The sequence below is a fragment of the Gorilla gorilla genome, chromosome 10, assembly GCF_029281585.2.
Source record: "Gorilla gorilla gorilla isolate KB3781 chromosome 10, NHGRI_mGorGor1-v2.1_pri, whole genome shotgun sequence".
In the NCBI taxonomy this organism is placed as follows: domain Eukaryota; kingdom Metazoa; phylum Chordata; class Mammalia; order Primates; family Hominidae; genus Gorilla; species Gorilla gorilla.
The window spans coordinates 89702501-89727540 of NC_073234.2; the positions used below are offsets into that span (position 1 = coordinate 89702501).

Here is a 25040-nt window from a genome sequence, read left to right on the forward strand (position 1 = left end):
ATTGGAAGACTTTTTAAAATAATAATGTGACAAAACTATACATTTTAGAAGATCAATTAGAGCTGTACAGGATGCAAGAAGTGACGAGGGAATACCAATTATGATACCAGTATAGAAGTCAGAAAAGAGAGATGGAAAGCAGAAATAGAAGGACGACAGTGACAGTTTGGGGAAGTGGAGGGTTAGCAGGCCATGTAGGGATAAACAGAGTGAGGAAAAAGATGAAATCAACTTTTATCTTCCTGATTGAAGCAACTGAGTATACCATAAGATTAAATGAAAAATAGCATACTGAAAAAGGTGACACAATAAAAGTAAAGGAAAAAAAGTGAACTAAGCATGATGTGTTCTTTCTTCAAAAATCACTGATCAGATAACTCTCTTTTCTTATGGCAAGGAGTAACTGAGAGGTTAGAAAGAGAACAAGAGTGCTACCTTAAAATAATTCATTTTACACCTCTGGGAATTTCAGAGAAACTCCAGCTTAATAAACTTTTTGCTTGTTCAGTATAAATTATACCGATGGATGGATGTATAGGTAAAGATGGATAGATAGATAGATAGATAGATAGATAGATAGATAGATAGATAGATAGATAGATAGATAGACAGATAGATAGATCAGATAGACAGGAAGACACAGTTGAAGCTCAAAAGGGTACATACTAGAAATACATACTTCCTAGCTTTGGCAAGACATGGTAAAACATGAAAGACGGTAAATTGAAAATAGAGTTGAGAAAGAAGGCATGAGGAAATTCGGTGTTGAAAGATGGTATACACATATAAACCAATGGAAGGAATTTTAAAAGTAGGAAAAATACTTGAAGAATGTGGGATCAAATTTAAAGAGAAGATATTGTGTCAATGAGCATATCATTTATTCAGAAAGACAGTCAGAGGCTACACAAGAAGACTGAGAAGTGGCCACTGCATCAGAGTGACGTGGAGGTCACTGGAGCCATTTACCAGGGTGGTTTCAGTTGAATGGTAGATGTGCAAATGACAGACAATTAAATAGAAACAAAGGTTTCAGAAAATTAGGCTGAAGAAAGAACATAAAAGTCTATCTGAAGTTGTAGGTATCTTAAATAGAGGCCTTTTTTTGTCGTATTGGAATGTTTTTAATATGTATAAATACAGATGAGAAGAGCTAGTCCCATTTTAACAGCTTAAGATATTAGATAGAAAGGGAAGGGGAATGAAATAATCTAAAGAACAATTTAAACACTTTATTTTTAGAAAGGAAGAGTGACAACTCCAGTATTGTGGCAGAAAGAAAAGAATAGAGAAGGTGTAAAAATATATACTGGTTTGTAGATTAGTAATGGGAATCTGAACTAATTTATTTCTTATATTTCCTCTTTTCTGTCTGAAGAGAAAGTGTGAGTTTCGACTAACGGTGTAGAATGTGATGAGAATAATGGACAGTTTTACAAAGCTGTAAAAGTTATTTTAAGTCATTGATTGCACAAGTCATCACAGGGGCACTGATGCTAGTGACTAGAAATGAACCGTTCTATTGATCTACCTGGGGGTTCTGTATGCATCCATTAAGGCTCAGCAATCTGAATGCAGGCATTAAGAAGGCTAACGTTACATACTTCTAGGTTTTGAGTTTCACTGGAGAATTCAGGCATATATTTGGGGTAAGGGGGAAATCCCAGTAAGATATTATGAAAGAAAACAAGATACCAGGGGAAGGACATTTGCTGTAGCAGTAACTGAGAGGGAAAATGAAAGATTGGAGACTGTGTTTCACTGTAGAATTTAGGCATATACGTGGGGTTAGGAGGATATCCAAAAAAGATAATATGTAAAAAAACCATATATAAGAGGAAGAACATTTTCTGTAACAGTAGCTGAGAAGGAAAATGAAAAGTTTAGAGACTGTGTTTGGGGAGCCAAATGTTTGTCACAATTTCTGAGATTAAACACTATTAAAGACTGATGCTCTAGAGTGTGACTATGGTCATAGGAAAAGTTGATGAAATGGAAGATAAATCTATAAGACTAAAGTTTCCCAAAAAACTAAAGGCCAGCTTGTTGAATAATCTCTTCTGCGTGATCTAAATGGTGGAAAAACTTGGGGTGGAGATGAAGTGTAAGCACATATGATCTGTGTAATAACAATGACCCAGGATGGAAAAACAACACGTCTATTACTGGTTTATACCACTATGCTCCATTTTACTCTTCTGCCAATGATAATCTGTCTAGCCTAGATGAATCCTTTCTCATATGACCAATATTTCTTATGTACAATTTCTATCTAATAGAATATGTGAAATAGAAAACTAGGTTATAGAAACTGAAAGCTAAACTTGGTAGACAATCCAGTCTACCAACTTATTTTATCAATGCAAGAGGCCAGGAATGTTTAAATATGTGTTAAATTAACAGAAGTAGTAGCAGATTAAAGTTAAGCTCAATTATCTGATTGTGTCTGTCATGTGTTCATCCCAAATAATTTAACAAGTGAAAAAAATTATTTAACAGGAAAAATATAACCCATCTTCAAATAAAGAAATGTAATATCAGTAAGAAGATACAATCTCTCTATAAGTGACATCATTCAAAAATTTAGACATGCAATAAACTGTAGTATTTCATTGCCAAGCTATAAAATAAGATCAATATTGGTACCAATTGAAACAACATCAGACAGAGGTAGGTTAGAAAGTAAATGTGTGACAAAAAGAGTGTGCTCAAGGAGATAATGACCTTAGGTATCTAATTGTAAAAATAGTCACATAAAAATTAAAAGTAACACATAAATACCAGTAAAAGGTCCACAGGTCCCTGAATTTGCTGTTAATATTTAATACATATAATTTATAACAGATGATGGAAGTCAGAGGTGACACAACAGGTGAGGAATAATCATAGCATTTCAAGGGCTAAGTGGAGGCTCCCTATTTTGGTGTACCTAAAGATAATCAAGGAATATAATATGCACATTTCTCTTAAAACTTTGACTAATGTAACACTTTTTTAGATATTTTGTATTTTCAGGTTAAGTTTACTTACCTGCCTGTGCTATTATCATCTTTATGAATAAAAAGAATATAAGAAAACTTTTAACATTGAAAAAATACTCTTAAAAGCAGCATTAAGAACAAAAACTGAATAGACTGTTTAAACAATATATAGTTTCAGATAATGCTATGTAAATAATATCAAAGTCAGTTTTTGCCAAATACTTTTTAATATTATAAAAATAACACAATGATGGCAAGCTTTAAACCAAAAGTATCCAAATCTCTTGTTATAGAATTGGGAGTAGGAAATAATAGAGTGCTATATTTTATGAATGGGGTAGTTTTATTTTAAGTGAGCTAAAATGGATATTCCAAACTTTAAAAAGATGATAACATTGATCCCCATGTCTTCACAGATTTTGACTTAACCATGGTAAATTAAATTAGATATTAAAAAAGAAAAATTCTGATGAAAATAAACTTACCTAGAGAGAGAAGTATTTATTTTAGGCAATATATGTAAAAGTCTTGAGTTCAACAATGGCAGAGTTTCAGGGAGAAGATGATTTCAGATTTTGTATTAAAATGATTGTCAGCCAACTGAAATTTTGTGTGATAAAGAAAAAAAATAAGAATAGCAAGAGTCCAAATATAAAATATTTATTTCTTAATATGATGATATGTTAAAATCACAACATACCATTTCCAACATACATTTGAAAATGCTTTAAATAACCTCATTGATTTCAGACAAATACTATTTATTGACTAGCCATTTTCACCACCCTAGGTGCTAAGGAAGCAAAATAAAGTAACACATTTTTTGAGTAATGTTCTTTGAGTGTCTTCAATGAATTTATTATTTTTGATAAGATAACCATAAAACTAAAAGTAATGCAACAGATAATGAAGACATTAAATCCCATGGATTGATTTTATTTTCTAACAATATTAACATAAATATGAGAGGTATTAATATGATACAAATCAGGGTTATACAATAACTACACTCTTCAGGATGCATAAATATTAGCCAAAACACAGCTACTCTGGTCATGACTGAGAGAATACATATAGCTAACACACAAAGTTTTAACCTGGGATTCAAATAGAGTACAAGGTTCATAGGATAATAGTTCAGAAGAGAAAAAAAATGGAATTGGAGAATGCAAACGAAATAGCTTTACGACCATCTCATTACAGGGGTGACTTAAAAAATATGGGATAAAGGAAATGGGAGAAACTAAATGACTATGTTGCAATCTTTCTGCTTGCCAAGAGCAAGTAATGATGACTCCCACCAGGGAAAGCTAAATTGAGAGTTGAGAAATAGCATCAAATAGACATAAAAATGGAAGATACTGTGTATTTTAAACAAGGAAAAGCGCTTCCATTAGGCTATTTTATATAAACCATTTTCTATTTGTTCATTATGTGCAACTCAATCATTATTACATAGGAAAGGAAACTAAGTCTTATATCCATCATATACTTACTGAAATGGAAAAAATAATACAAAAATGTAATGCTGTGAAAAGAATAATTTTCCAGTTATACTAGACCTGAAATGAATCAATAAAAGAAGAAAAGGAGCAGCAGCATGTGAACACAGGAAGAAAAGTTCTGAATAAACTAGTTTAGCCCAGAAAAGTGGTAAGAAGAGGAGGGAATGGGAATTATAACATTAGGCTCTGAAAGGATTGTTTTTCAATCTATGGTGAGCTGATGCCCTAAAGCAATAAAAGAAATTTATAAAATTTCTTGTGACCAGCCCAAGTCACAGTGTAGGGATGAGAGGTCTATTACATACATTTGTCAAGAATGCCCAAAGATCATGGTTCTGAGCACATATAAAATAACATATTAAACAAATAATAGATTGTGACCTTTCAGTGGACCAAGGTTTACTCAGACTCCCTATCAAGACAGCAAAAGACAGAAAATATTGATTACATACTAGCTCATGTCAAAATGGAAGGCTACTTCAGTGTGAAAATAAATTGCAGTGCAAACATATGAAGGAAAGTGCATTTATATAAAATTTTTCTATCTCTAGTTTGCTGAAAACAGAACAATAAATATCTGTTTCCTAATAAAATGTATTTTTTCCATTTTAAAATGGAGACTGTTAGTTGATTGAGCTCTTGCCTTATTAATGATGAAGAGACAAGCTTCTGACCACAATGGAGTAAGAAGGACTGAATTCAACTTCCTATCATAAACAACTGGACAAACTAGACAAAATATATGAAACAGCTGCTTTCAGTCATTAGACAACTGGCAGTGTGGAACTGTGATCAATGAAAGAAAAGAAACAAATGATGTAAACCCTATGACTTCCTCCAAATCCTGCCTGGTGCACATTACCAAACAAGAATCAGGAAAGAAAAGTCTGAGAGTGCCATTTTGTTAAACTGGGAAGCCAGAGATTGGATTTCACAGATTTTGTGGCACTTGAAAGTTGAAGAGCTAAATTCCAGAAAGGAGGAGCTGAATAGTCCTACTTTTAAAAAAGTTCCAGAAATTTCCATTCCTTATCCCTGTGCTTCTTGATTGACTACTGAATTAGTCAGACTTCTCTAAAGAAACACAGCCAATGAGAGACAGAGAGGGAGAGAGAGACATTTTAAGGAATTGGCTGGCAGACAGAAATCTCAAGTAGTTGTTGGTGCTACAGGCATGGAGTAGAATCTTTCCTTCTCCAGAAAACATCAGTTTTTACTCTTAAGGCCTTCAATTTGATTGGTTGGGGCTCACCCACATTATCAAGAGTAATTTTAAAATCAACTGACTGTAGATGTTAACCACATCCACAAAACACCTTCACTTACTAGTGTTTGATTAAATAACTGGGTACCCTAGTCAAACCACTTTGACACATAAAATTAACCATCACAACTACTGGTATGTACTGTATAATGATGTTTTGGTCCACAGTGGATGACACTTAAAATGGTGGTCCCATAAAATTATAATATCATATTTTTACTGTTCCTTTTCTATGTTTAGATATGGAAATACCATTGTATTGAAATCACCTGCAGTATTCAGTACAGTAACATGCTGTACAGGTTTGTAGCCTAGTAGCAATAGGCTATACCACATAGCCTAGGTGTATAGTAGTCTATTCCATCTAGGTTTGTGTAAGCACACTCTATGATATTCACACAATGATAAAGTCACCTAATGATACACATCTCAGAATGTATATCCATTGTTAAGTGATGCCTGACTGTACTAAATTGCAGAAACATGGGGTGAAACTCCACAAGGCAGAGCAACCAGAAAGCTGTGAGCTGAACCACATGCATACAGTCAAATGATTCAAATTTCAATTAACCAGAGACAAGAGTTCTTATTAACCATAAAGGACATTCAGTACAGACCACAGAAAGACACTCCTTAGTAGAGGAACCAAACTGTAGACTTAATAAAAGCTACCCCAAATCAACCAAATGAATATTAAAAACATGTATCAAAAGTAACAAATAGAATCACTGGTAATTTAATTCCCTATCAGTCCAAAGCTCAACATTGTTTAAAGGAAGAAAATGATGTCCAGACACGGAGTCATGATGTTCAGAATACAATTTAAAAGAATGCTAGCCGTAGCAAGAAGCAGGAAAATGTGACAAAAAAATTTGTTAATGAAAACACACCTAGAAAGAAAAAATAAAATAGAGTTAGCAGACAAGGACACTGAAATATCTATTATCATTAGGTAAAGTATTTAAAGGAAAAGATGAACATATTGAAAAGAGAAATGGAAGTTATAAAAAAGGCCTAAATAAACTTTCTAATAGATGAAAAGTACAACATCGAAGATGAAAATTCACAGAATGGACTTGAAAGCAGCTTAGGTACTGCAGAACATGGGCTCACTATACATAATAATGTAGAAACAGAAAATATTCACAATAAAGCACGGTGAAAAAAAGGATGGATAAAAATGAACGAAGCTGTAGTGACCAATGTAACACCACCAACTGACCTAAATATGTATACTTGGAATATCAGAAGGAGAGGAGAGAGGAAAGTTATTATTTAAGTTTTCAACATTCATGCTTCTATTGGTTTTAGATTTAACAAAAAGACAGAAAATCTGTAAAAATATAGAACACTAAAAGGACATTAAAAAGAAAATTGATCTAATTGATATTTATAGAACATGTCACCCAGCAATAGCTGAGTATTCAATGTTTTCAAATTCTCTGTTAAAAAAAGTCCAAATTACGTCCTTTGACTAGGACATTAAACTATAAATCAATACATTAAAAAAACTAGAAATCAATAAAGTTATCTGGAAATTCCTATATACCTTGAAATTAAACAACAACCTAAATGAAACATGGATAAAAAAAAAAACCTTGCAATGGAAAGTATAAGCCATTTTAACCTGAGTGAAACTGAAAGCACGAGAAATATATAAAAAAATATGTATTTTTTGAGACAGGGTCTCACTCTGTCATCTAGGCTTGAAGGCAAAGGCATGATTACAGCTCACTGCTGCGTCGACCTCCCATGCTCAAGTGATGCTCCTGCCTCAGCCTCCCCAGTAGTCAGGACCAAAGGCAGGAACCATGACTCCTGGCTAATTTTTAATTTTTTGTAGAGATGAGTTCTCATTATTTTACCTAGGCTGGTCTTTAACTCCGGGGCTCAAGCAATCCTCTCGCCTTGGCCTTCCAAAATTCTGGGATTACAGGCATGAGCCAGCCAGCATGCCCAGCCAGAAATCAAAATTTTAGGATACACAAAAATGAGTGCTTTCAGTAAAATGTATAGATTTACAAGTTATGTAAGTAAAATAGAAATATCTCAAATCCATGGCTTAAGTTTTTACCCAAAATAGCTGAGAATGGAAGAAAATATTAAATGAAAATAAAGTTAAGTACAAGAAATAATAAATATAAAAGCAAGGATTAGTATAATAAAAAATATAAAATTAATAAAGAATATCAATGAAACCAAAAGCAGTTAAAAAAAAAAGATCAGTAATATTGATAAAACTTATGGCAGACTGACCAGAGGGAAAAAAAATGACTGGTATCTGAAATAAAAGAAAAAAAATCAGTATACATTCTATAGTCAGTAAATGATAATATAGATACTATAGCCAGTAAAAGGAAACATTATAAATAACTTATTGGCAATAAATTTAACAACTTAGACGAAATAGACAAATTCCTTAGAAGACATAAACTGACAAAGTGGACTTTAAAATACAGAAAGTATGAATAGGCCTAAATACATTAAAGAAATTATATTTTTAATTAAACATTCCTTTACAATACACTTTACAAGTTCAACATCAGGCCTAGAAGGATTTATTGGCATATTCTACCAAAAACATAAGAAATAATGCCAATTCTACACATTTTTTAAGAAATTAGAACACTCACTTTATGAGACAAAACTAAATAAATAGGAAAGTGGTTGGTTAAATCTTAATTTTATCAATAATTATGTTAACTATAAGTGGGCAAAATACTGTAGTTAGAAGCCGAATTTGTCAGACGGCATAAAAAGCAATATCCAAATATATGCTATCAATAAGAAAAAAAACACTTTAAATACAAAAAGCAGGAAAGTTAAAAGACTGGAAAAAGATATACCATGTTTACTACCAGAGGCAGAAAAATACAATGTATCCCTTCCATTTCCTATTAACGGCCCCCATTTGCAGAATGTAACTAGAATCTGATTGCAGTAGAAACATTCATAAAGGTGGAATGGAGCTGTTGCAACAAAGAGCAGACATATCTTCACACTGAAAAACAAATTAAGACGAGAGAATTCCCTTGTCCGCTTTATGGGACCCCTCACGAAGTGGGTGGCTCATTTACTCGGCTGCTATGTGCGCAAACCCTTTATGAGAGGACACTGCACAGGTTAGCCAGGGTGGGGGCTTTTTGGCTCCAGCCCCACGGCAGTATGACAACCTTTTACACCCTGCTCTCTTGATGCCTGGGTCCTTGTCCAGCATCCAGGAAGAATCAGGTCACACCGACTTGAAGGATGGTGAACGCAGGGATTTTACTGAGTGATGGAGGTGGCTCTCAGTGGGATGGATGGGGAGCTGGAAAGGGGATGAAGTGGGAAGATTATCTTCTCTTGGAGTTTGGCCATCTTGTGGATGATCTCCTCTCTGACTGTCTCCAGCTGAGCTCCTTTTTTTTTTTTTTCAATCTTTTTGAGATAGAGTTTTTGCTCTTGTCGCTCAGGCTGGAGTGCAATGGTGTGATCTCAGCTCACTGCAACTTCCACCTCCCAGATTCAAGTGATTCTCCTGCCTCAGCCTCCCAAGTAGCTGAGATTACAGGTGCCTGCTGCCACACCTGGCTAATTTTTGTATTTTTAGTAGAGACATGGTTTCACCATGTTAGTTAGGCTGGTCTCGAACTCCTGACCTCAAATGATCCACCCACCTTGGCCTCCCAAAGTACTGGAATTACAGGCATGTGCCACTGCTCCCAGCTTGAACTCTTCTTCATGTTCAGATGCTTCTCCTCTTCTCTATTTCTCTGCTGCACCACTCTGCTGCTCTGCCAGTGGAGCTTGGGGTTTATATGGGCACAAGATAGGTGCACGGCAGGCCAGAGTGGTCTTGGAAAAGGCAACATTTGGCCACAAAAACAGGAATGCCTGTTCTCATTTAGGGCTGCAGGTTTCCAGGCTTGAGGGTGGGGCCTTTGCTGTGGATCCTCTCTCTTTTTTTTTTTTATTTTTTTTTCTTTTATTATTATACTTTAAGTTTTAGGGTACATGTGCACATTGTGCAGGTTAGTTACATATGTATACATGTGCCACACTGGTGTGCTGCACCCACTAACTCGTCATCTAGCATTAGGTATATCTCCCAATGCTATCCCTCCTCCCTCCCCCCAGTTCATGTCCTTTGTAGGGACATGGATGAAATTGGAAATCATCATTCTCAGTAAACTATCGCAAGAACAAAAAACCAAACACCGCATATTCTCACTCATAGGTGGGAATTGAACAATGAGATCACATGGACACAGGAAGGGGAACCTCTCTCTTCTACCCAGTATTTCCCTGCCTCCTGTCTCTATCATTGTTTCCCTCTGAAGAGGCACATCGAACTCCCATTAGAATATGGACAACAACCAATCTTAGTTACTTCCTGCTGACAGGGCATTGTTTTGGGGAAAATGGCAGTCAGATTCCTCCCAGAGGTCTTATCTGCGGGTCCCTGGCAAAAGGGAGCTATCATCTGAGGCTCCAGTTGACTGACCGTTTGGAGTTTGATAGCCTCTAGGTGAGAGAAAAAACAAACAAACAAACAAACAAACAAAAAACCAAGCTTTATAAGGTTAAGTACGCATGAGTTAAACATGTGTATTATACAAGAAAATAATCTAGTGACAAATATTACAGAAATAAGCAGTAAAATATACTAACAATTTGTACCCCAAGATGTTTCATCCTGGTGAAAGAAATTAAACCTTCTATGGGAGCAGTTAAATTTTAGAAGAGAGATAACTGTTCTTGCCACACCTGTAGCAGTTAATAGGTGTACCCTGAGAATTATGGGGCTTATGGGCTTGTATGATGGCCATCAAAGCTTCTGTCTCTTTCTTGTGTCTCCCTATCTCTATTGTAAAAGATCAAGGTGGCCACTTTCAGGAGGTCCTCTAATGTACTATCCAGGTCCAGGACCTGTTTCTGTGACTTCCTCCTGATATCAGGTGCTGCTTGAGTAATAAATTTATCCTCCAGGATTAGGTGTCCCTTGACAGAATCAGGAGATAGAGAGGTGTGCTTTACCAAGGCCCCTCTTGGCCTTTCCAGAAAGGCAGTGGGATTCTAATCACATCCCTGGTCTATCATGGATAACTTGGTATAATTGAGAGGCTTGGTCCTGGTCGTACGTAAGCCCTCCATTATGAACACCTGAAAGTTTCTCCTCTTCCAATTTCCAATCTTATCGTTGGGATCCCATCCAGAGTCATTCATTGGTACTGCATCTCTTCCAGTTGGATAAAGTTCGCCCATTCCCTGATAATATATGTGATAAAAAAAAAACTCATGCCCAAATTTCTCTGCTGCTTGCAAGTTGGCCTGATTCTCAGTGTTCATCAAGGTCTGATTCAAAAGTAACATAATGTCGGCCGGGCGTGGTGGCTCATGCCTGTAATCCCAGCACCTTGGGAGGCTGAGGTGGGTGGATCACGAGGTCAGGATTTCGAAACCAGCCTGGCCAATATGGTGAAACCCCGTCTCCAGTAAAAATACAAAAATTAGCCGGGCATTGTGGCACATGCCTCTAGTCCCAGCTACTCGGGAGGCTGAGGCAGAAGAATCACTTGAACCCAGGAGGCGGAGGTCACAGTGAGCCAAGATCACACGACTGCACTCCAGCCTGGAGACAGAGTGATACTCTGTCACACACACACAAAAAGTAACACAATGTCTTTCCAGGAGAGTTCAAATACCTGCGTTAAATTCTGGAAAGCTTCTATATATCTGTCAGGATCATCTGAAAACTTGCCAAAATCCCCCTTAAATTGTTTTAAGTCCTATAGAAAAAAGGAGACCTAAACCCTACTGAGGCCAAATTCACCAGGCATCTGTTCAAGTGGCAAGATTGAAACTGGGGCATGCCTATGGTGGGGACTTCCAGGAGGGGGAAAGTGAGAGACTGAAGCTGGATAAGGAGGTCGGGGTGGACCTGGAGGAGTGGCGCTGGAGGGAGCTGGCTTCTCTGCTGGCGGTGCCTCTGGGATTTTTTTCTTTTTTTTTTTTTTTTTGAGAGAGAGTCTCACTGTGTCGCTGAGGCTGGAGTGCAGTGGCACAATGTTGGCTCACTGCAACCTCCATCTCCTGGGTTCAAGCAATTCTCCTGCCTCAGCCTCCCAAGTAGCTGGGATTACAGGTGCCCACCCCCAAGCCCGGCTAGTTTTTATATTTTTAGTACAGACAGGATTTCACCATATTGGCCAGGCTGGTTTCGAACTCTTGACCTCAGGTGATCCACCCACCTCTGCCTCCCAAAGTGCTGGGATTACAGAAGTGAGCCACCATGCCTGGCCCAATTCATTTCTTTAGCTTCCAGGGATTGCTGCTTGCAGCCTCTCCTGAGATGGCAAACAGGAGGGCTGAATTGATCCTACACTGTTGACAAAGGTCTGGATTGCTCTGCAAGGTATAGAAAGCTTGCACATAATAGGGCCTCAGACCATCTGTCTTCATGCCTACAAAAAAGGTCCAACTTCTGGATGGTATCAAAATAAATGATTCCTTCCTGAGGCCAACCTAGTCTGTCATAATTTGGCCAAACCTTTGTGCAGAGGGCTATGAGGTATTTTTCCTCCAGAGTCAGAGGGTCAAAGCAGTCTCAGCGGTTCAGGATACACTCCAGAGGATTATAAACTGGGGATGGTAAAGATAGCCAGTTGTCCATTCTGAAAGACAGGGTAGTAAAGGTGTCCTTCATTTCCCTTCTTTATTTCCATGATAACTCAGGGTGTGATGGAGAGAAAGTGGGCATCCCCTCTCTCTCTTCCATCTTTTTGTCCCCAAGTCCTGGAGACCTTGGCAGGTGCCACCCACGGGTGCCAAAGTGGCTTTCACCCATGTTAACAAGGGGCCCCAGGGGCTGGGAGTATCTGCTCCTACCCACATATGCCCTATTTCCCCTGCTGTTGACAATCTTTGAGTTTCCTGAGCCTCATCCATGTCATGGGGCATGGCCTCCTTCCATGAAGCAAGGGTTTAGTCAGCAGAAATTGGTCCTGCACATTTACATTGTGCCCGTTAGTGGCTTTGGATCCCTTAGATCTGGTTTTCCTCTCTAGGGCCTCAGCCTAAAGCCTGGAATCAAATTTGGGACAAAAAAGTATTTCAGGGACTGCATGGATCTGTTTAGATTAAGTCTGAAATGTGTGCCTGTCTGCACACACTCCTGTGACCATTGGGGTGAGGGTTGGGGTCACACCTCTAGGAACAAATGGAAACCACGTTATTCTGAATCGCACCTCTGATGGTTGGGCCAAATGCTCATTCTACTTAATATTATTGCTGCTGTCTGTAGCAAAACCCTTAACATTATAAAGGAAGAAATAGGAGTCATTTCAAACTGTGAAAAAAGAAGAGATGCCATAGCAAGATCTGGGGATCTTGACCAATGCCCGCCTGTGGTTGGGAACTAGTAGCCAGTCCAGTGGCTATCCAGTACAGCCAGGAATGGCTTCAGCCAGATGCCTTCAGGTGCCCTAGGGCCTCGTCCTGGTTCCATATGATGGCTAACCCCCATGAAGAGAAACAGAGCCAACATTCCTTTCACCCAAAAGAAAGAGAAGAATGGCAAGGTCTTGGAAAAGAGGCAGATTCAACAGTTCCACATCTGTACTCATCTGCGTGCTTGATTCCGAGCGAGACCACAGAGAAAATGGGAGAATTCCCTTGGCCCCTTCAGGGGACCCGTCATGAAGGGAGTCACTTGTTTACTTGGCTGCCGCATGCTCAAACTCCTTATGGGAGGGGGAGAACACAGGTGAGCCGAGGCGAGTGCATTTTGGCTCTGGCCCCATGGCAGTGTCTAGGAGTGTTATAATGCTCTTTTAGCTTTGCCATCTGTGGATGGCTAAATATTAACCAGCTCAGTGGAGAGTCAGGGTGACAGCCTTTTACACCCTGACCTCTTGGTACCTGGGTCCTTGTCCAGCATCCAGGGAAAATCAGATCACACAGACTTGAAGGATGATGAATGCAAGGATTATATTGAGCGATAGAGGTAGCTTTCAGTAGGATGAATGGGGAGCTGGAAAGGGGATGGAGTGGAAAGATGATCTGATCTTCCCCTTGAGTTCGGCTGTCCCCTAACCAATCTCCTCTAGAACCATCCCTGGCTGAACTTCTCTGAATGTTCAGACACTCCTTCTCTTCTCTCCTTCTCTGCCACACCACTCTGCCACTCTGCTGGTGGAGCTTGGGGTTTATATGGGCACAAGATAGGAGCATGGCAGGCCAGAGTGGTCTTGGAAAAGGCAATATCTGGATGCAAAAACAGGAATGCCTGTTCCCTTTTAGGGCTGCAGGTTTCCAGGCTTGAGGGTGGGGCTATTGCTGGGGAGCCATCCTCTTCTACCCCGTATTTTTCTGCCTCCTGTCTGTATCAAAATTACTTGCAACGAATAGTTTGGGTGTAGAGAGCTAGAAGTAAATAAAAACAGCATCTAATTTCCTCATTTTAAGAAGCAAAGATAAGAAAAAATATATTTAGATTTGGAATAACAAGAAATAGATATCTAAGAATAGGTGGAGACAAACATCAGAAGAAATCAGAATTTTGCTAATACAAGAAAAAAGTTCATAAAGTATTCAGATGTACAAATCAGGTAAGTAAACCAATTTCCAGGTCTTTCAGAGCAGAGACTGATAAGATCAAAAATAGAGGTACACACATTTTCATTAGAATTGTGTTGGCAACATTTATAGGAACTAAAAACATACAAAAAATAAAGCAAATAATTTCTGGGAATTGGGCCTTGAAGTGGAGGTGAGATGTTAAGAAATATTTACTATTATCTAATCATTTTATTACGTGCCTTGTGCTTTTATCATGGGCATTAAGCCAATGGTATCCCTGAGACTGTACGGGGCAGAGTTCTAGCTCTTTTTTTGTCTAATAAATTCATACAAGTTGTTTTTGTTACTATGTGCTAGACACTATTTCAGTCACCAGAAACTCACACACACACACACACATATATATACATATATATGTGTGTGTATATATGTGTATATATATGTATATATATATACATATATAAATGAACAAAACAGGCAAGCTGTTTCATGAGATTTAATTCTGAAAGTGGACCTGAGATTTCCACAGACATATATATTTCTAGAAGTAGTGGAAAGATACTATTAGACTCTAAGAAAGCTAAATTAGCTGACACTATAGGAGGAAGAGATAAACTTAACAAGGGACTTCCTAGTGGAGCCTTTTGACGGCTGAGTCCTAAGAATCTGCACTTTTAGGATTCATCATAATAGATGAGGGGAATATTTGATCAGAAACCCAAATGGTAATGACACATACCTCACAAATGAAGTTAAAATGACCAAATCTTCAGTTATATTCTACTTGGAAAATAGAACATAGGAGTTAAACGGTATCTAAGAAACTACTGCATTGATTTTGCAGATGTAGAAACTGAGACTTTAAGAAATTATATGAATGATCCAAGTTGTTAAAAGGAGACTTCCATCAAAAATCTACATTTGCCTTGCAAACTTATTCTGTCTTCATTCTGCCAGAGGTATAAGGTAAAGCTTTATTTTAAAAATTGGAATGTCACTTCTCATTATATTTATTGTAAGTGTGCCCAACAAATGGCTAAGCAGAAGGTAAAGTCAATAAGTACGGTGAAATAAATAACTTGGAGTCAGAATCTTAAGAATCTATTCTTGGCTTCCTCTCCAACATGTTTGATGATCATTGGCAAGTCACTTAACCTCCTTGTACTTCAGTAAAAGTGAAGACGAAAGCAAATACTCTGACATATTGTGAGATTTTATGACTAATGGTGCTAACTAATTCAGAATGAGTCAATATCCATGTGCATCTATCATAGGTAATAGGCATTATTAGACTCCCACACAGGATCATAAATATACTTCTTACACTAACAATTTGAAATGTCTCCTGTTACATATAAAACTCTATAGGCTTTATCTTTCTTGTAAAGTGTATTTAGAGACAAGCAAGCCTATTTCCAAGTTAGTTTTAACAGAGGTGTGCTGAAGAAAAAGTTTCTCTTAGTGGACAAACATGTAGTGCCCCTGTGAGCATCCTCAACAAATAAAAATGTCTCTTCTTCTACCCTGCTCAATGTTCTCAGTGAATAATTAGAGTTGATAATTCCACAATTTCATGGTAATTATGTAGAGCTTTTGGAAGGAAAAATCATTTTATATCAGGTATTGAATTAATTCATCAGTCATGTTCCCTAGGGTGTGTTAAACTCTGTACATACAATCATTATAATCATCATCATAACCATCATCATCCTGAACATCCCTAGAGATGACCCTTAAATAGGGGGATATGAAAGGCAGTGGATTAAAGTGGAGTAAAGTGAGCAAACAGAAAATTCTGGATAGATTCTGTATTTTTATCCGATCTTTTTGAAAAGCACATCTTCAGTGGTGCAACTGTTATTGGCTTTTCCTTTTTTCTATCCCATTCTACCTGCTCACTTACTTCTTCCAGGAAACATTTCTAAATAAACTATACACAGCCATGCTTTTGTCTCGTGTTCTGCTTTCTGAAAAAAACTAAATTAAGAGATCTATATACTTATGCATTGACTAGCATCTCTCTTACCTGCTTAAGAATTTCATTCAGGTTATTTCCTGCTGCTCTGTTTTATTTTTAATTTCATCAGAATTGTTCTCTTTTATATTTTCCATTGTCATAGAATCACGTTCTAATACTCCTATCATAGCAAACAACTTTTCTTTTAGATATATCCCCCCCTCTACTTTTACTTTCTTTCCCTATCCCTCATCTCCACAAAGCTCCTACAAGATTTACCATTGCTCTGTATTACCACTGCATCTTTTTTATTCTAAACCTGCCTCAAACAGATTTTTGTCTCCACTACTCCATTAAAATTTCATTCTAACACCACTGAGCTCTACGTCGCCAAATCCAATGGTTAATAATTATTCAGAATTTTATGGCACTAACATTTAAGATAATTGATTACTCTTTCTTAAAACATTTCCTTCACTTGACCCCTGGGACAACATGAAGTCCTGCCTTTAAAAACAACAACAACAACAACAATAACAACAACTTTTTCTTTTTTTCAGGCTCTTTTTGTGTATCCTCTTAATTTTTTTTTTGACTTTTCAAGTTTGGAGTCTCCAACATTGAGTACCTCGTCACTTATCCATGACTCTTACGCCATTAGTGATGTCATCCATCCCCATACTTTTGAATATCATTGATATGTTGATATTATGTAACTTTTTTTTCTGCCTCAACCTCTTGAACTACTACTTTCATTTGGTTTTTGAACAGGTATTATACACTTAACATACTACAAGTTTTCATTACCACTCTTCCTTAATTTTCCCAATTGCTTAAGCCAAAAGTCTTGACATCCCTCTTTTTAATAAAATTTCCTTCCAATCACCACTAGCAATTCCTAGTGGCACTATTTTGAAAATATGTCCCAAATCTGATCAATTCCCACCACTTGCCCACTAGTCCCTAAACGATTGTGGTAGCTGATTGATTCTGGTGTTTTCACTGTTTGACACTCCCAGAGAATTTTTTACACACTGCTGCCAGAATGAAACTTTTAAATGCAATTCTGGCCAACTTATCCCATGTTCTAAATTCTCTGACTTCCTCTTATGATTACTGTGGCCTACAAGTCCCTAGATTATCTGGTGCTGGCAACATCTCTAAATTCATCTCCTACTTGGCAACCGAGTTCCAGCCATGTTGGCCTCTTTGCACACAGCTGAATACGTTACTTAAGCTTCCATCTTAGGGCATTTATATTTCTTCTCTTGCCTGGAATGCTCCTCTCTTTACCCTTTTTATAATCAGGGAAGGTTTGCTTACCCTACTTAGATCTCATATTTTATCCCTTCATCCCTTTATCAGAGAGGACTCTCCCTAATCAGCCTAAAATACAACCCCAACCACATCACTTTCTATCCACCCCATTCTCATGTTCATTAATAGGATAAAAATAGTGTATATATTTTAAGTGTATTTCCTCTCTCCGACTGAATGCTAGGAGGCCTTTTAGAATAGGAAGAACATTAATTTAGGGTCATATAATCCTTAATTTCTGTCCTATCACTTACCTGAAATGTTATTTTAGACAAGTTACTTGGTTTAATCTCAACTGAAGATAGCAATCCCTAGCATATTCTAACATCGTTTTAGTCATTACATAGAAGGACAAATCCGAAAAACTATTTAGTTAGTTATTTTTGGTAATTCTTTTTTTTTTTTTTTTTTTTTTTTTTGAGTTGGAGTCTCTCTCTGTCGCCCAGGCTGGAGTGCAGTAATGCGACCTCGGCTTACTGCAAGCTCTGCCTCCTGGGTTCACGCTATTCTCCTGCCTCAGCCTCCCGAGTAGCTTGGGACTACAGGAGCCTGCCACCATGACCGGCTAATTTTTTTTTTTTTTTGTATTTTTAGTAGAGACGGGGTTTCACCATGTTAGCCAAGATGGTCTGGATCTGCTGACCTCGTGATCCGCCTGCCTCAGCCTCCCAAAGTGCTGGGATTACAGGTGTGAGCCACCACGCCTGGCCTACTTTTGGTAAATTTATGGTTCAATAATATCAATACTGAATATTTCTACCATTAATAAAGTTTAGAACAAAGCCATGCAATTAGAATGGTTTTAGTAAATGTATAAAAATTTTATTATGCAGAACTTTGCCCCTAGGTGAAATTTGGAGCCACGCATTCTGTAAATTGAGGTTAAAAAATCAATTGTTCTGTTTTATGTTTATTCATTTAGTTTTTCTATATCTAATCTCTCCTTTTTTAAAAACCACAATTTTTTACAATTCCAAGCCAATTCCTATTTATTTCACAACTTATCTTTTAAGCAAAGTACATCAGATTCTCTTAAGCGATTATTATATCTATTTCCTTCAATATACATATGGTCCTTCTTTATCACAACATACTATGATAACCTCAAAATATATTTCAAAAACTATATATAAGATTTCTAATATTTCCTGAGCTGTAATTCTTCACAACCCATAATACTTCTTCACTTTTCGTTAATTTATTCTCTCAGTTAGTTACCTCTATTAATTAGGTACATGCCACATGAAAGGGATCAGGTATTTTATTTTCACATATAAAAATATTTCTTTTCTGTCATTAGTCTAATATTTTACAATGGAACCAACACAATTCCCAATTTGCATGTTTCTCACCAGCCTTCAGAGAAGTCTGAAATGAATCGCAATTACCTAAAGGTAAAGCACGGAGTATTTCAAAAGCACTGAAACAGAATGGTGATTTTAGACTCTTTTTTTTTTGCCCTTAACTCTGGCACACATTTTTAAAAATTGACTGCATAGTATTTAGAACTGGTGGCTCCACTCTAGCATTATGCACACATGAGAGGACAGATAACCTAAGAAGGAAAAATGTCACAGAAAATAAAAATCTTTCTCCCATGGAGGAATAAATGCTGTAGAACATTTTTATGAATCATCCAACATCACATTTTGAAGCCCCCATAGATTTAGCACAGATCAATTAAAAGGAAAGAAAAAGCAGAAATAATGACTTAATGACTTAATGGCTTTAGGATATTGAGAATTCTGTATTAGCACTTCTCTTTCCACATGAGCAAAATGTTCCATGGCTCCATTGCAAATTCCACTATTTATTCTCTTTCTCATTTCCATTTCTTCTAGCATCTTCTAAACATCCCTCATTTGAAATCCCCTTTTCTGGATTTAACTGTGGCTATTTCAGGCTATAATCCATTTCCTGTACCAAAAGGAGTTTATTCCAGTGGTTCTCAAGTACAAAAATATGCCCTTGATCATGAAAGCCACAGACCAAAGTTCTTGGTTTCGGGAGATGATAAAGTAGCCTAGAAAAAGCCTATAATAGAGATCTAGAATGTCCCTAGCAAGTTTCTAATAAAAGTTCAAATTAATTAATGTATTTTCCTGAACTTAGTTTTTAATAGATAATTTAAAAAAATGTCAAAAGAAACAAAAAAAATATGATTGGGACATGTCTACCCAAGTAATGAGAGCTTATATTTTTCTTCAAGCCCCACTACCCATCTAACTATTAGCTGAGACCTAAGATTCAAGTCATAAAAATAATTAAAATTGAATAACTCATTCTATATTAACAGCAGATATATAGATATTATATATCTCCTTCTTACTGACTGAACAAGGCAAATATAGCCCTGGTGAAATTCAGCACGTCAGATATCTAACAATAGCTTTCCAAAAAACATTCCGTTGTCCTTATCAAAATTGCAAACACTTTCATAGAAAACGTAGATAATTAAATAAGAATAAATCTTTCATTTTAATCACCTTATTTAAACTTCATTTCTCTTTGAGTGCAAATAATACTTATTATTCTAAAATTCAATTTACAAAAACTACTTTAGTGATAAAACATTTTCTTCATTCAAATTAGGATCATCAATAAATAGTTCCTTTCACACTGAGAAGTGTGTCTGATTAGACTTAAATTTTTCTCTAGTTTATTGTTAAAAGTTTCTATCTTAACTAGATCTACCATGCCTATTTAAAATGTATCGAAATAAAAGTTATCTAAATTATAACACACAAATTCCAAGAATGTAACAACATCTATTAGCTATTTTATTCCAACTTTAATAAAATTTCCCCAAACTGTGATAGTTTTGTACTGTTAAGGTTAAACTTTGATCAAATCTGAATAAGAAAAGTTTTTATAAATTTCATAAAAGTATTGTCAACTCAGTAAATATATCTCCTCCTAGCTAAATGATATCCCAATTGTCAATGCCCCTTCCTATCCAAAAATATGTCACAGAATAATTTAACTTAGGAAATTTTGTTTATTTCACCAGCTCACTGGGGATCCAACTCACCCTCTATCTTGTGGCTGAAGGATTTATTACTGGTCATTTCTTCAGAAATTGTATGTGCGTGTTGAAGGGATGCTATTATACACCCCCTTATATCAATTTGAAAACACCTGCCCAATATTGTTTACACTAATATCCTTTAAGATTTGCATAATTAATAACAGTGATTTGTTTGTTTGTTTTTGAGACAGTCTCCTTCCGTCGCCCAGGCTGGAATGCTCTGGCACAATCTTGGCTCACTGAAACCTCTGCCTCCTGGGTTCAAGCGATTCTTTGTGCCTCAGCCTCCCGAGTAGCTGGGATTACAGGCGCATGCCACCACTCCCGGCTAAGTTTTGTGTTTTTAGTAGAGATAGGGTTTCACCATGTTGGCCATTCTAGTCTTGAACTCCTGACCTGAAGTGATCCATCTGCCTAGGCCTCTCAAAGTACTGGGATTACAGGTGTGAGCTACCACACCCAGCCAGTAACGATTTTATTTAATTAATTTTTAAATGTAATTTGACTTAGCCACATGCCTTAGCTCATCTAAGTACAGCTTATTTTTTTTCGGTTAAACATTTGAAATTGTGTATCATATTTTATAAGTATGTAGTTTTTAAAGTCCCAGGACTTTATTTTTCTGAAATCAGCATGAATATTTCAGGGCAGTGTTCTGTCCTACAGACAAATTCTCCACATGACAAATTTAATTCTTTCTTAGAAAGGAGAAAGAAGTAAACATGAAAATCTCAAACATTTTCTTGCAATAGTATTTATTCTTTTTGCCTTTAGATTTTTCGCCAAGCCAATCACTGCCCTTCTCATTTTCTGTGTGCAGAATGTAACTTTTTCCACTTAATTGACAATAAGAATCTTAAATAACTTCTAAGTATGCATTATTTGTTGTCTTTTCATTGTTTTATGCCTGTAGTCCCATCCTGATTAGAGAGTGGTTCTCAGTGGCAGATTTCCTTTCTGCCAGTAGACTAAAATCCTATAGTAGTTCCTTCCATATTGTTTCCCACAGTAAGAGGCTCATTTCTTACATCTGAGTAGGTCTCTTAATTCTTTTAAAAAAAATCCTCAGCACACTCAGAGAACTGCAATTGGAGTGGCCATTCCTTACCCACTTCAGCCAACAGAGAGCAAACATCTGCGTGCCTACCAAGGATCGGGCGCACAGCCTCACTCTTCCTCCTTGTGTTCGTCCTCTGCTGTGCTTTTTTTTTGGAGCCTTCCAATTACTAACTGCAATTTTTAAAATACAATCAAGTCATTTCTTCCATTGTCAACTGCCCACTCCCAGGATAATCAGATATGTCTATTACTGTCTAGAAGTTCTGCTTTTATGTCAATTGGTTGCACCATTTACTGTCTTAGATGTGCTCTCTTTGAGCAAAGCACCTCCACTCTCCAAGGGCGATCCACCAGGGCCAAGCCACCCACATAATTTCTTCACAACATTGTTTTGAGGCAGGTATTACAGATGAGGAAGGAGCAAATGAGGAAACTACCAAAAGTCATAAAGATATTGTGATTAAGTCAGCTAAGGGCAGATTCATATTGAACAATTAATATAGTGTATTTTTAGTATCTGTCCTGTGTGAAGAAATAGTCCAAACAATTTGTCTCATTTGCTCCAATATAAGCCTGGGTAATAGAGTGAGATGATGTCACAAGTAAAAATAAATAAATTGACTGCATCATCTTAACTTTACCTGATGATACTTAGTAAGAAAATGCAGAAGTATGTGTCATATTTAAGGAAAAATTACAGCTTCCTCAATAAAGGATAGTCTATTAGTATTGGGATAATCAGTATGTAAATTTTTTTAAAATGCAGTTTTGTTCAGTTGGTACGAATACTGTACCAAGGGGTAAGGGATTTCTATTAGATGTATAGATAAAGAAAAAAATGACTTATGTTTTCCTATTTTTCTTAAATGTCCTTTTATAATAATGAGATTAACCAATTTTATAAGTCAAATAATATTCATCACAAACTTATCTCTCTGATCTCTTTTGACTCAAGATCACTGAAGTTTAGCTGTAATAAAGTGGATTTCAACTTAGCATGTTCTAGTTAATAGAACACTCACTGGGTATTTCCTATGTAAGTGCTTTGATGTGCATGATACATATCAGAGACCCATGAGTTAGATATATTTTCTATTTCTTCCTGTGTCTGGTATAGCATCTAATTACATTAACTCTTATTAAATACTTATTGTGGATGAATAAAAATATCGAGGTATGGCCAGGACGAACGTTAACACAGAACTAAAAACACTCATACATCATTACTTCTGCCATTTCTCATACTTCTAGTTACTGCCAAGTACTACCAGGGGGTGCATCTTTGGTTCCAGAAGTATTAAAGTTTGGTCTTGTGTGGGAAAAAATGAGTTGCCATGGATCAGCAAGTTTCAGTCTGACAATAACATGACCCTTGTTGGAATTTAAAAAAAAAAAAAAAAGGCTGGGTGTGTTGGCTCATGCCTGTAATCCCAGCACTCTGGGATTCAAGACCAGCTTAAGTAGAGTCAGAGCTGTCTCTACAAAAAAAAAAAAAAAAAAAACTTAGCTAGGCATGGTGGCATCATGAGCCTGTAATCCCAGCTACTTGAGAGGCTGAAGTGAGAGGATCACTTGAACTTAGGAAGCTGATGCTGCACTGAACCAAGATTGCACCACCGTGTGCCAGCCTGGGTAGTAGATTGAGACCCTGTCTCAAACAAACAATTAAATTGACTGCATGATCTTAACTTTAGGTGATGCTACTTAGTAAGAAAATGAAGGAATATGCGTCATATTTAAGGAAAATGTATAGCCTCCCCAATAAAGGAAATAAGTTTTTAAAACCTTCTCACAGTTAAATAAATCTCACAAATATTTGATCATTTTTGTTTTGTACTAATACTACATATTATTCCCTTATGTATTAATAACTGATTTAACAATGTCTTTAGATATTGATATCTCTAGTATTTTACTTTAAAATTTCTACTTTATATTCCAAGAGAGATTTATAAGTCTTTAACCTAACTGATTTCTGTAGAACTGATTAAAATATACAGCTGAAGAAATGTGTGGCAGAACTCTCTTTCTTTTATTTAAAATGTTTATTATTTACCACCTTCACTTATAAAAGGATTATGAGGTGATAACTTATTAGTCAGTGGAAAAAATTTCCCAAACAAAATTATAACCAATTAGAAGACAGTGAATCAATTAAGCCATAACTTATATGTATGTAATAATGCCATATTTTCCGTTACGTTTCCCACGTATATGATCAGTAATAATAAATGTAATAATTTTAAAAATGTATATGTTATATATTACATATATATGATAGGTATGTATTTATTAGTTTGCTAGGGTTAACATAACAAAACACTACAGTCTGAATGGCTTATAAAACAGAAATTTATTTACTCACAGTCCTGGAGGCTGTAAGTCCAAGATCAAGCTCTTAGCAGGGTGGATTTTTTTCTGAGGCCTCTCTCCTTGGCTTACAGATGATTGTCTTCTCGCTGTGTCCTCACATGATCTCTCCTCTGTGCACACTCTCCTCTATAAGAACACTAGTCTGAATTAGGGCCCACCCTACACCCTCATAGTAACCCAACTCTGTGAACGTTCTGTCTCTGAATACAGTCACATTCAAAGTACTGCGGGTTACAGCTTTAAGTTATGAATTTTGTGAGACACAATTCATCTCATAATGATATACATTATGTATGTGCATTACATGTTTACGTATATTATAGGTATTCTGGGAAAGAGGCTATTTCCTATTTTTCAAAACATCTTTCTTATCCATCAGCAAAACACATGAATCACTTTAACTTTTGAGTCATTCTGAACTCTAATAGATAATAGGTGACTTATCATTTACAATTACCTTATGCCTCGGATTACAAAGTCATTCCTCACCTAGAGATTGTGTACAAGGCTCCTTTGAAGGCGATTAGGCAAAATATTTTCTTTCTATAAAAATACAGCTCTTCTTACGTCAATGCGACTTGAAGAAAGGAGACATTGTCAGTTTTATAGGCTACAATAGAGCCTATTATCTGATTCAATTGATGGAATGCAAATTAAATGACAGCTTCAGTTTGAAGTAGATGGACATACATAGTTTCAGAGCATGAATCATGTCCACCTGGTCATGGAGAAGTAAGTTGCTTGTAAAATTGAGAGGTGACAGCGTGCTGGCAGTCCTCAGAGCCCTCGCTTGCTCTCGGCACCTCCCCTGCCTGGGCTCCCACTTTGGTGTTCAGCCCCCCACTGCACTGTGGGAGCCCTTTTCTGGGCTGGCCAAGGCTGGAGCCCACTCCCTCAGCTTGCAGGGAGGTGTGGAGGGAGAGGCGCGAGCGGGAACCGGGGCTGCCTGCGGCGCTTGCGGGCCAGCTGGAGTTCCGGCTGGGCGTGGGCTTGG

The 25040-nt window shown here is 36.9% G+C and overlaps 1 long non-coding RNA gene across 1 annotated transcript in view; it reads right to left on the reverse strand.

Moving 5' to 3' along the window:
- LOC129525645 (uncharacterized) overlaps positions 1-24200 on the reverse strand; it is a 32966-nt gene extending 8766 nt beyond the window's left edge. The window contains exon 1 of the long non-coding RNA XR_008670074.2: positions 24039-24200. This is a non-coding gene — a long non-coding RNA (uncharacterized lncRNA). The remainder of the gene's footprint in view (positions 1-24038) is intronic.
- Between the last annotated feature and the right edge of the window lie 840 nt (positions 24201-25040).